The sequence below is a fragment of the Euphorbia lathyris genome, chromosome 9, assembly GCF_963576675.1.
Source record: "Euphorbia lathyris chromosome 9, ddEupLath1.1, whole genome shotgun sequence".
Lineage (NCBI taxonomy): Eukaryota > Viridiplantae > Streptophyta > Magnoliopsida > Malpighiales > Euphorbiaceae > Euphorbia > Euphorbia lathyris.
The window spans coordinates 1,109,743-1,122,172 of record NC_088918.1 but is presented as its reverse complement, the minus strand read 5'-3'; the positions used below and the strand labels follow the sequence as shown (position 1 = coordinate 1,122,172).

At 35.5% G+C, this 12,430-nt stretch overlaps 1 non-coding gene across 1 annotated transcript; it reads right to left on the bottom strand.

The window, feature by feature from the left end:
- Positions 1 to 10,870: 10,870 nt before the first annotated feature.
- LOC136207643 (small nucleolar RNA R71) lies at positions 10,871 to 10,977 on the bottom strand. The gene has a single exon (XR_010676773.1). It is a non-coding gene; the product is annotated as a small nucleolar RNA R71 (small nucleolar RNA).
- Between the last annotated feature and the right edge of the window lie 1,453 nt (positions 10,978 to 12,430).

Genomic DNA, 12,430 nt, shown 5'->3' with positions numbered 1-12,430 from the left:
AACCAAAAAACTTTATTAAAAAGAAAAAATGAGAAGTTTAATACAATGGAGGCAAATGCCTACTTAATCAAGCGAAAATACTCTGTTCTATTTGCATCTCTAAACACAGTATTAGAGCAAAAATCAGGAAAAGAGTTCCACCAACAGTCAGATGTAGCTGTGACAGCAAACTTGGAAAGACAATCTGCAACAGCATTCCCCTCCTTAAACACATGAGAAATTTGAACTGCACGAGTACGAATAATGTCAAGACAAATCAACCAATCTGAAAGAAGGCTCCAGTGAACATTTCTCGATCTCGATTTCAGCAACTTAATCACATAGATTGAGTCACTCTCAACGCACAAAGGAAACTAATTCCGCTCAGCTGCTTTAAGGATAGCAATGGTCATCGCTTTCAACTCGGCCATGAAAGCTTGTTGTTGCCCCAAAGGATGCGCAAAACAGGCTAAAGGAAAACCACGGCAAGTCCGAAAAATTCCGCCCGCTCCCGCTCCTGTCAAGCTTGCTGCCCCGTCGATGTTAACTTTAATCCACCGCTGAGGAGGGGGCTGCCATTTCAGAGAGAAAACAGTAAGAGCCGGCCGAGCAATGCCCTTGACTCCGAAATTGTCCAGGATTTTCTTATCAAGAACGGTATTGTGCATATATCCCTTCATCCCAATACTAGCCTCCTTCACACACTTCCAAATAGTCTTCAATGTGAGAGTAATAGAAGGTTTAACATCATTTTCGACCTGCAAGCTCCTCTGTTGTTCGATGATCTTCATCTGGGCGTCGGTTTGAACTGCTTGTGCCATTTCGAAACCCCAAATCGCACTTATGAGTTGCGAAGTCCTGTATGACTCTTCTTCCGCAAGGTCTACCTCTTCTAGCAAAGGTTCTATGTTCCTTGGGGAGTCCGAGATGCTAGAGATGGGCCGACGATCAAGTTAGTAAGAGTATAGTCGAAGTACTTAAATAGTGGGTAAGTGGGAGAGAGAGAGAGAGAGAGTATGTACTCTTTTGGAGGTCTTTGTGTGGACCGTTATAGGAGGTAGTGTGGGCTCATTGTATTGGGCCTGCTTTGGGTGGACTAGGGTTCTTGTGGACCTGGCCCACAATCCTAATCAATTTATAAAATAATTCTTATTTTGTACATCATATTTCTCAAATTAAATAATTGTAAACATCACAATATATAGCAGATTCTGAATTATCCTAGTGAAATAAAGTTTCAATGGAATCGCCCCGCGGACGAAGAAATTATTCAAGGAATAATGGGTGTGGAAGATGATGACAATCAAGATCCAAATGATAGCAACACTATAACACACGTTCCTCCAAAAGAAAGTTTTCTTACCGTAGATACTTTTAAAAAGTTACTTACTTCAAAATGAGAAGAATGTGTCGAATGTAGCTTATGCCCTCCAAAAAGTTAAAAGATGAAATTGAGTTGAGTCCATGTGGAAAGAAGAAACGATTGACTATAAATGCCTATTTTTTAAAAAGCATAAAATTGAAACAAAAATTATTTTGGAAGTGTTTTATTTTATGAATTATATATGTAATTTTCATACGTATTTAATAAATTGTTATTTTATCTAATCAAGGTTATTAAAATTATTATTTTATGCATTTAGCGATGTTATTGTTTTATCCCATTGGCCCAAGTGAGGATTTGAGAAAATTATTATATACTCGATGTTATTAATTTATCAAATATTAATTTATCGAGGTTTTACTGTAATGCAATATCTTAGAGAATTTTCAGCTAAACCAAGAGAACTTCTACTTACATCGGGTTTAACACATATGACCAATCAAAAGAGGGAAATATACCAATTCATGAGAGATGATTGGTGTTAAGAAATTCATGGCATTTTTTTATTAGACATGCATGTGTATTGCACAAGGAGTATTGTAGAATTTCTCCTGAACCAAACGCTTTCTTAACTGTTTTTACCTTTCCATTTAATATTTTATTAAATTATACAATGTAAAACAGAGAATAAGAATGGTAAGATGTTTTAGAAAATAGACAAGACTCCTTAAAGCTGGTGTGTGGACTTTTTGCAAGTTTTCTCTGTCTTATAATTGGAAAGTTTTATTTCTTAATTTAATTATGGTAATTCATAGTTTTTTCCTCTTATATTATCCTTGATTGTGTTATTCTGTAATTAAATAAGGAAGTCACCTCTTAATTTTCGTCTTTGTGTGAATCTCATTTTCTCTATAAATTACTCTCTACTTACATTTCTTCAATTCCTTCAGAGTTTCATTCTTCTTTTTCTTCTTCTTCTTTGCTTTCTCTGTTGCTTCGAACAAAAATACAAATGATCTTTTTGGACTTATCAAATATTTTGTTATTTCATTTTTTTCAGCAAAAGAAGGAAAATATTGAAGGTATTTGTAGAAGAATGTGAATTTAGTTTGTATGGCTTTATGATTTAGCCTGAAACTTGAGAGTAGACATTTTCATAAGACCATCCGCCTGTTTAAGCCAGCTTCTCATGACTCATGAGGTTGAGTTTGAATATATATATTTGAGAATTGGTCTCACCCAACCTTACAGAGCCGACTCTATGGGGAGCCGACATAGGCGTCCGTTTAAGGTCTCTGATGCAGTTGACTTGTTTATGTTCCTAATCAATCTTCTTCTTCTTGAAAATTATAAGAGTATATATTTTTTTCACAACTGCAAATATGAGCTCAAGATAGTATTTCAAAACTTAAGTGATTCTACAACGTTTGTACATTTCGACAGAAAAGTTATGCAAAGTTCTTTATTTAAAAATAATTCTTTTTTAAAACTTAAAATTATTTAAAAAAATATTAATATTATTATATACATATGATATATAATTAAAAAATATTAAATTTGTTTACAAAAAATTTCTTGACCCGCGCAACGCGCGGGCGCAGTAGTAGTGTTTATAGCAGAGGTTGTTGTACCTATATATGATTTTATTAGTGTGAATATTTCTAGACCCTCAAACGCTATCAAATCCAGCAATGCGTTGTACTGAATCTTTGCACTGCAATGTACTGAATCTTTATCCGTCTCTACAGAACTAAGCTACACTCTACTGGAAAAAGAAAAGGACTTGTATTTGTATTGTATGATTCATTTGGATACACACAATATTCACTAAACAATTTTATTTTTTCTTACTGTCTAAAATATTTAATATATAGGACAAAGTACGAAAAAAATGCTCGTTCTTTGCCTTATTTGCAAATAGAGGTCCGTGGTTTAAAAGTTTACAAATAGAGGTATGTGGTTTGCTTTTTTTACAAAACAAATATATAAAATTAAACTTTTAAGTAATTGATGACAATAAGAGTGTTTTTTAATTTTTTTTTAATTACATTTATATATTGACAACACATAGATCCAAAAATCAAATTGCAACGGTGTAAAATGACCTTAAATATCAATTTAGTCCGTAAACTGTCAGATTAGTAAAAAACATGAAATTCCACCATATTATTTATTATTTCAATTTAGGAAGTTGTTTTTTCGGAGGTTGTTTTTTGCTGATATGTAAGAATAATTTTTTTTAAGATAAAAATGTATTTAGTTGTAATCAGAACTTAATTGTGTAATTGTAATACTTTGTTTTCTAAATAAAATATACCACAGACCTTTATTTGTAAACTTTTAAACCACATGCCTCTGTTTGCAAATTGGGCAAATCACGTGCATTTTTTTCGTACTTTTTCCTATTATTAATATAGTTATAACCAATAAAAATAGTAGAAGATGGTTTGTGGATAAATTTGTTTAAAATGTTTGCGGTAACAATTAAATAATATTCAAATCAATCCTTTAAATTTCAATAACGTAAGGATAAACTTGATTTTTTTATTGAAAACATTAGGATTAATGGGTGTTTAGTTACCTACTTTTTAATTCTTGTTTGTCTTTTAACTATAAAAGATAAATTTTTAAATGTTTAGTTAGAGAATTCCTGTTTGTAGTTGAAAAGTAGTTTTATAACTAAACGAGTCCTAAATTTGAGCATGCTTTCTGAATTTTCCACCCTATGTCCAAGACTAGTTAACTTTTTTAATAAATAATTTCTTCCTATTTAGATTTTTTTTACTAAAATCCAATGGATTCGGTGGTCAAAATTAATGAGAAAATTCTATTTATTAATTCACTAAATATATCTAGAAATGTTTTTACGCAATATTTTAAAATGACCACATTTTTTTTAATTCGATTGATTTGATTTGATTTAATTTAATTTGAATTATCAATAAAAATATATATTAATTTGTATCGTATGAGTTTGCAAGTAGTTGTCTTTTTTTTAAATAAGTTTGCAAGTAGTTAATTTAAGGCATTACATCTATTTAGATCTTCAAACTAGAGCTTCAAAGTCAATCAGGATCTTGAACTATCAAAATCATCAATTATGTCTTTAAACTAAGTAAAAATCATCAATTGAGTCCTCAATTGAGCCCAACATGTTTATATATAAGAAACTTGGAAATAATGTTAGCAAAATTCAAAGAATTAGGCAATTCCACACACTTGTGCTGACCTTTATTGCATAACTAATATCTATAATACTATAATGACTCAGCTACATTTATCAATTAGCATTAACATAAAAATACTGAAACTAACATAAAAACATTTTAATTAGCTACCATACGATTAACATATAGATAAAAATATCATGTTATAGCTACAGATGTAGCAATATTATTTACTGTTGTTCTCGTCGATCCATTTCAACTTTTATCTTGTTCAACTCGGTAGTAGTCTAAGCAGTGATGGAACCTTGAGTAATAAATTGTGTACATAAACAAGTTGACAAGCAAAGTTCATGAATAAATAAATAAAATGCTTACAAATAATTACTCATTTATTATATTTGTGAAAGAACTCGTCTAATAGCAAATAAAATAATATTAAGTTTAGATATTTTTTAACTTTAACACAAAACTATATAGTTTTTTTAAAAACTAAAATTTGTACATAAATGTTCTAATCGAACCAGTGAATTGTACTCGTGAACTGCTTGTTTACAAATTGAACCGATCGAATTTTTATCGAGCCGACCATCAAACCGCTAATGAGCGACTCGGCTCATTTATGGCTCTAGAATTTGGGTTGCATATTGATATTTTACCTCGAAGACCTTTAGGCCTTGTTTGGATTGAGTGTAATTAAAGTAAAGTAAGGTAAGGTAGGGTAAATTAAGTGAGATGTATGAAATAAATTATTGTGTTTGGGTACAAGGTAAGGTAAGTGATGGTATAATAATATAATTGTGTTTGGTTTGAGGGTAAAGTAAGGTAAGGTTGTGAATAAAATTACTCATATATCTTTACTTTTAATTATAATTTCTATCATTTTTTTATGAAATAAATTAATTCTTTTGAAAAAAAATTATTCTAATAAAAAGTTATTTAAATTAATATATGAGAATGAGAGGGGTCTAGCTTTTTTTTAATATGGAAAATTGCTTTTTTATGGAGATGTGGATTATTAATAATAATAATAATAATAATAAAAAGAGATGGAAGGTGTTATGTAAATAAAATAGAAGAGTAAGGATAGTTTTGAAAATTTTTCTTCACTTACTTTCCTTCCCCACCGATTTGGAGTGAGTGGAAAATAACCACAAACTTACCCTCATTTATTCTCACTTACTCTACTCCTGAAATACACCTCAAAACAAACAAGATTACCATACTTTACTTTCAATTACCCCCATCCAAACAGAGTGTTAATTGTATTCAGCCCCTCTACTTATTTAAACCATTTATATAATCCCTAATCTCTCGTATTTCTTTCCTCCTTGCCTTTTCAATTCCTATTGTCTTCTCTCTCGATCCCCAAAACAGAAGCCACTCTTCAACGGTGGCGCCTACATCTGAGATCTAAGACCCTCTACTAGGGTAACGATACTCATTCTTCTCTCTTTCCTTTCCTAGACTTGTCCAAAAGAGTAAAGCTCAAAACAAGTTTTCAGGTCTTAACAAGATATTTGTAAAGTTCAAAACAATTCAGGTCTTAACAAGATATTTGTGAAGTTCAAGGCTCAATCGGATTATTTGGCTATCAATCGTATCACTCTTAAACAAATTCAGCTGCCAATAAGATATTTCTAAAGTTTAGATTCAATCAGATTTTTTGGGCATTAATCATGTCACTTTTTAGCGGACATTTCTAAAGTTCAGAAAGTTTCAGAGGCTGATGACTCGTAGAGAATTTCTGATGAACTTCCGTCTCTGTGGGGGCATCGTTGGGTTCGACGGGAGGAAGCTCCGATGCCAAAGTCAGTAAGGAAGAACAAGAGAGCAAACTGAATTGACAAAGGGTAAGTGAATGTGTACCTTGATAGCCTGAGACATAGGCTATATATAGTAATGAAGTTGTAACTTTCAGTAACTAGAAAGTCTCCATTAATGTCCCATTAATGGCGGTTACTGGTTACCTTTAAGTTGGCGGTTAGCTAATTGATAGCTCATTAATGGTCTTTATTGCCGGATCGGCCCTGCCGTTCTAATGGCGGATTGAGTGCTTATGGAGATTCGCCTCACAGGTTCGCCCGCGGATCTCTTTTGGTGAGTCCCTGGTGATCCGCCCGTCGGATCTCTTTGTTACAATACGCCGCGGTATTCCCGTATCGGGTGATCAACACGTGGCGCTTAAAGGCGAATATCTCTTTTGATCTTTGGGATAATATCACAATGTTATCAGAAGCCCCTCCAAAGTTCCCTTAAAGTCCTTTAGGGCTTTTGAGCTTCCTTGCGCGCCGTTATGATAACCTGCATTAATGTTCGTGGGGTGACACGTGTGGCAGGCGCACCGCCCGAGGAGAGAGAAGACGCCTTCTTCATTTTTCCTTTTCTCTTTCTTCCTCATTCGTCCTTCCTCTCCGTTTTCCTTTGCGCCTTCTTTGTAGAGCTTCTTCGGAGTTTCAGAATCCCTTAAGCTTTTATTTTTCATGTAAGTCCATCTTTTCATTCTATATATTGTTTTTTTTAATGTTTAGGAGCTCTTCTTCATCCTCTAGGTCAACCTCTGAACTTTTTAATTTGACCTCTCCCTCTGAAATTGTAGTTAGTTGGACCACTTCTTCGTCGGAAAATTCTCTTTCCTCCGAAGGTACGGTTAGCTCCAATTTAGCTGAGTTGCTCGACTCGGCGTGTAATCACGGTCGGACTCGTTTAGGTAGAAGTCAAAACCTTTCTGTTCCTATCACCTGTATTGCTCCGGTCGTATATTCTAGGCGATTTTCCAGGATGGCAACCTCTTCTTCTGCTCCGCCCAGGAAAAAAGCACCTCGTGCAGAGTCTACCTCCTCTCGCATGAGTGCCGCAGATCTAGCAGATCTGGCGAGTAGATTCCCATAGATAAATAACTATGAAACCCAACTGGCGGATGCTCATCAACGACCCGCCTGTCCGCCAAGTGGATTCTTGTCTGTGTACTGTAGTCACATAGAAAGAGGATTCCGACTGCCTCTTCCAAAGATGATGGCGGACATCCTTGCTTACTTTGACATTACTGTTAGCCAATTACATCCGAATGGCTGGTTAGATATTGCTTTAGATTGTTACCTTGCCTCGAACTTAGGGGTAGTATACACTCCTCGTATCTTTCGAGCTTTTCATAAACCGTCGAAGCGAAAGTCTGAGTCTTTCCTCACCTTTGCAAAGTTTGGAGTGTATTCGTCGTTTAGCGGCAAAATGTCCAACGTCCATTGTTGGGACGAAAAATTCTTCTACGTAAAGATAAACGAGGGCGAATCTCTAGGCTTTCCAACATTCTGGAATCCCAAACCTTTGCACATGGCGGGAGATATGCGTATATTGACGGATAGTGATGAGGTTGTGGCGGAGCTCATGAAGAGTGTCAAGGCGGAGGCTTGGACATACGCTGACGCCTTAGACTTCATGATGAATGATATTCCCCTGATACGCCGAGAAGAGGACAAGTTTATTTACTCGAAGATTGCCCAATTTGATCAAGGTAACTTTGTGTTTTCTTTGAGCCTTGATTGCTTTATTGTTCTCTTTGGCAGGGGTTTATCTAAGGCCAATCACGCTCTTGCAGAGAAGCGCATGAAGTTGAAGGAAGATGAGGCTCACAAGAAAGGGCAGGCGGTGGATCCCCAAAAGGGTGCAGGGAAACGCCTGGCGGATGCAACGGCCGATCCGCCTCTGAAAAAGAGGAAGCCTGCAGCTTCTGGCGGTCAAAAGTTTATGGCGGATGCCATGAAATCCGCCGCGTCTTTGGTGGAGGGGGAACAGGCAAGTTGTTTTTACTTTAATCTTTTTGCCATACTTTGGATCTAAGTTTTGATCCTCTCATCTTCATGCAGACGACGAAGCCTGACCTAGGCGGTTATTGGTTCGCCAAGTTTGGTACCAGGGGATCCTTGAGAAATGAATCTGTTATCAATGACCTGGACGAGGCTCTAGGTCAGTTGGGCGAGGTACATAAGAACCAAAATCAGATCCCAGGATCAGCCCATGTTCAAATGGGAAAGATTGAGCTTCTAACGGTTAGTTCCTTCTGTCCTTTGGCTATAAGTGATCCCCTTTTGGCAGCTTTTGAATGAACCGTTTCGTCTTAACAGATGTATACTCACTTACGCGCCATGGAAGCGGAGCTCCTTCAAGGTGTAGCGGATAAGGCTACTATAGAAAATTTGGAGAAAGAAGTTGCTGACGCCAACGCGAAAGCCGCATCCACCATTGCCCTCAAGGATGCCGAGATCCAAAAGCTAAAGGAGAAGTGTTAAGCCCAAAATATACCTAAAATATCATCAATAATTACATCAATATTGCTATGAATTTGTGTTGTTTATATCTGTTTAGAATACTTTTACTCTCGAATATGTTTCTTTCATTCAAGGTACATAAATATTTGGTAACATCCAAATAGGAGTGAAAAAGGATCAAAAATAGAAGAAAAACCCTACAAAAGGAGTCGAAGACGACAAAAATTAATAACGCCAAATCGAGGACGAGAACGAAAGCCAAAGACGCGGAAAAGTTCCGTGCCGCGACCGCGGCCCCCCCAATTCTCGGTCGCGACACGCTCCCTTTAGCTCCTCCTTCCCTTCGTTCGAAGACCAAAATAATGCTCCCCTATTCTCGGCCGAGAATTAAATATTCTCGGTAAGAGCAGAAATCTGTAGAAGCCAAATTGCACACTTTCGTTTTCGACGAAACGCGTTCGTTCGGGTGGATAAAGACGTCCTTTCACAACGGATACGATCCTTCACAACGGACGCGACGCTTCAATCAAGACTCTTCAACATCTATAAATAAAGAGTTGATGAAGAGTTGAAGAGATGTAGAAGAAAGAGATTAGTATAGAATTTATGCAGAAATTCCGAGTCAAGTGATTCAGAATTTAGATTTCATTTTCTGTTCAAAACAATATGATGTACACACATTGTTTATTCAATAATAACAAATTCAGTAGCGTTTAGACATTGTTCCAATTTAGTTTACATTTTGGTAGTAGACAGACCCCATCTCTATTACGAAGATTCAACGAGAAGATTGAGTAGAGGATCCGCCCCTGAGCCTGACAAACTCTAACAAACCCAAGCAAAGGATTGACAACCCGTTCACTTGCAAGTCGCCGAATGTTTCCATGCTCCGTGTTCTCTGTAAACTTGTATCAATTTATATTTCATCTAATAAAGTCTGTTCTATTCGATAGATTTTTATGCAGCACTTTGGTAAAGGATCCGAAGTGGATTGATGCTGGTGTTTTCATTAAAACGTAGTTTAATTCAAAATCTTTACAAGGAAACTTTGTTGAACACTTAGATAAATTATTATCTCGGTAGAGTTTTAATTTGGTTAAGGAAGCAATCTAAACCAGTTAGGAGGATTGTTGCGTTCAAAGCCTAAACATTAGAGGTTCCGTCATTTATTTCATCTTTATAATTCATACAAAGTTTAAAGTTGTTTTCTTTGCTTAATGCAAACAAATACATTTGTTTACTTTTCTAAAAAAGTACTAAGCGTTCCTGTCTTGCAAATTCATTCTTAAATCAGAATATTTTCTAACATTTTCATACTCTAATCTAATTCTCATTCTAGCAATTTCAAAACCAAAACCGATTTAACGATTTTCCTTACTATTAATCTTATAAGTAAATTTAATCGATTCAAAATAAGTTTTTGTTAAAAAACGTTCCCTGTGGGATCGATATCTTTTATTACTACAAGCGTATACCGTGCACTTGCGGAAATCGCTCAACAAGTTTTTGGCGCCGTTGCCGCGGAACGCCAAAATTTTTGACAAAAATTTAGATTTTTCATATTTTATTTCGAATCTAGGTTTATTCATACTTATTCAAACCTTTATATTTTATTTATTTTTAGTTACTAACATATTTATTTTTCAAATTCTGTTTTGTAGGTAGTTTCAGTTCGTGCGAAATTTCAGGTTCATGCGCAGTTCTCGAAGTTCAGGCACGTCACCAGATCCTATTGACCCAGAAATTGAAAGAACTCTTAAAAAGAACAAGAAAGAGAAGAAAAAGAAAAACAAAACTCCAATAAAAACTAGAATTACCGAGCCAGAAATTATGGCCACACTTATGGATTACGCTAGGCCAGGAGTGGCCGGTGTAACGAACAGTATAGTTAGACCCCAAATTAATGCAAATCAATTTGAAATTAAGCCAGCATTGCTTAATATGTTACAAAATAACGTAACATTTTACGGGTTACCTAACGAAAATCCTAACACCCATTTGACAAATTTCTTAGAAATTTGTGACACTTTTAAAATACCAAATGTGACTGCAGAAGCAATCAATCTTCGCCATTTGAGACTTGGGAGCAATTAGCCCAAGCATTTTTATCAAAAAATTTTCCTTTAGCAAAAACTGCAAGAGTCATTAAAGAGTTAACATCTTTTTCTCAAAATGATAATGAAACTCTTTATGAGGCTTGGGAACGTTTTAAAGAACTTCAACGTTTATGCCCGCACCACCAATTGCCCACTGAACTTTTAATGCAAACATTTTATAATGGATTAAATCCTACAACTAGAGGTTCATTGGACGCTATGTCTGGCGGGTTATTCATGAAGAAAACATCTGCCCAAGCAAGAGAACTTTCGGAGGAAATGGCGATTAACAGCAGTATGTGGCCCGCGGAACGTGGACACGTACCAATAGCGAAACCATCATCCTCAACTACGTCATCAGTTAAAGGTATAGTGAATCTTGATCCAGTTGCGATGTTGCAAGCCCAGTTTTCTGCCTCATCGCATAAAATTGATAGGTTTATGGCACCGTGTGATCCTAATGGTAAGCCAATCCAAACGGATGTGGATTATGAAGATATGAGCGAAATTGAACAGGTAAACTTTGTCCAAGGGCAAAACCAACCTAATAACCCTTACTCCAATACATATAATCCTGGATGGAGAAATCATCCTAACTTTAACTGGAGAGATAATAATAATAATGCTAATGCTAATCAAAATCGTACCACTAATTATCAAAATCAATCAAGAGATACGATTAGCACTTTATCTTCTAAAATCGACAAATTTATTGATGCTATGAGCGGAAAAATAAGTAATCACGATGATGGTTTTAAACGGATCGAGAATAAATTCGATCAGCTTATTAAAAACCAATCATCTAGCATCCATAATTTGGAGGTTCAAATTGGACAACTCGCTAAATCAATTCCATCCCGCAAAGAGGGAAGTCTTCCAAGCCATACGGAAGAAAATCCGAAAGAGCATGTTAAGGCTATCACTCTTCGTTCAGGGAAAAATTACTTAGGTCCGGAAATGCCCGGAAATTTGACTTTACCTGGAACTGATTTACCAAAATCCAAAGAAGATATATTAAATCAAAAAGATGCACCAATTGACTCTAGTACAAAAACTTTTGTACCCAAACCACCTTTTCCACACAAAGTCCGCAATAAGGACTATGACAAACAACTTTTGACATTTTTAGACAAACTTAAAAATTTGCATATTAATTTGACGTTTATGGATGCGATTACGCAAATTCCCAATTATGGTAAATTCCTAAAAGATTTAATTTCAAAGAAAATCAGTTGGGAAGGAATTTCATCCATTTCACTAACTGAAGATTGCAGTTCAATTGTGTCCAGTAATTTGCCCACAAAACTCAAAGATCCCGGATGTTTTACCATTCCGTGTAAATTGGGAGATATTGAATTTCCCAGTTGTCTCTGTGATTTAGGAGCAATCATTAACTTGATGCCATTATCTATTTTTAATAAGTTAGGCTTAGAAGAAGATATCAAACGTACCAATATGGTTTTGCAATTAGCGGATCAAACCACTAAAAAGACCATACGGTATAATTGAGGATGTTTTAGTTAAAGTTGACAAATTTATTTTTCCTACCGATTTCGTTATTTTAGATTTTTCTTATGACATTAATTGTCCGCTAATCTTTGG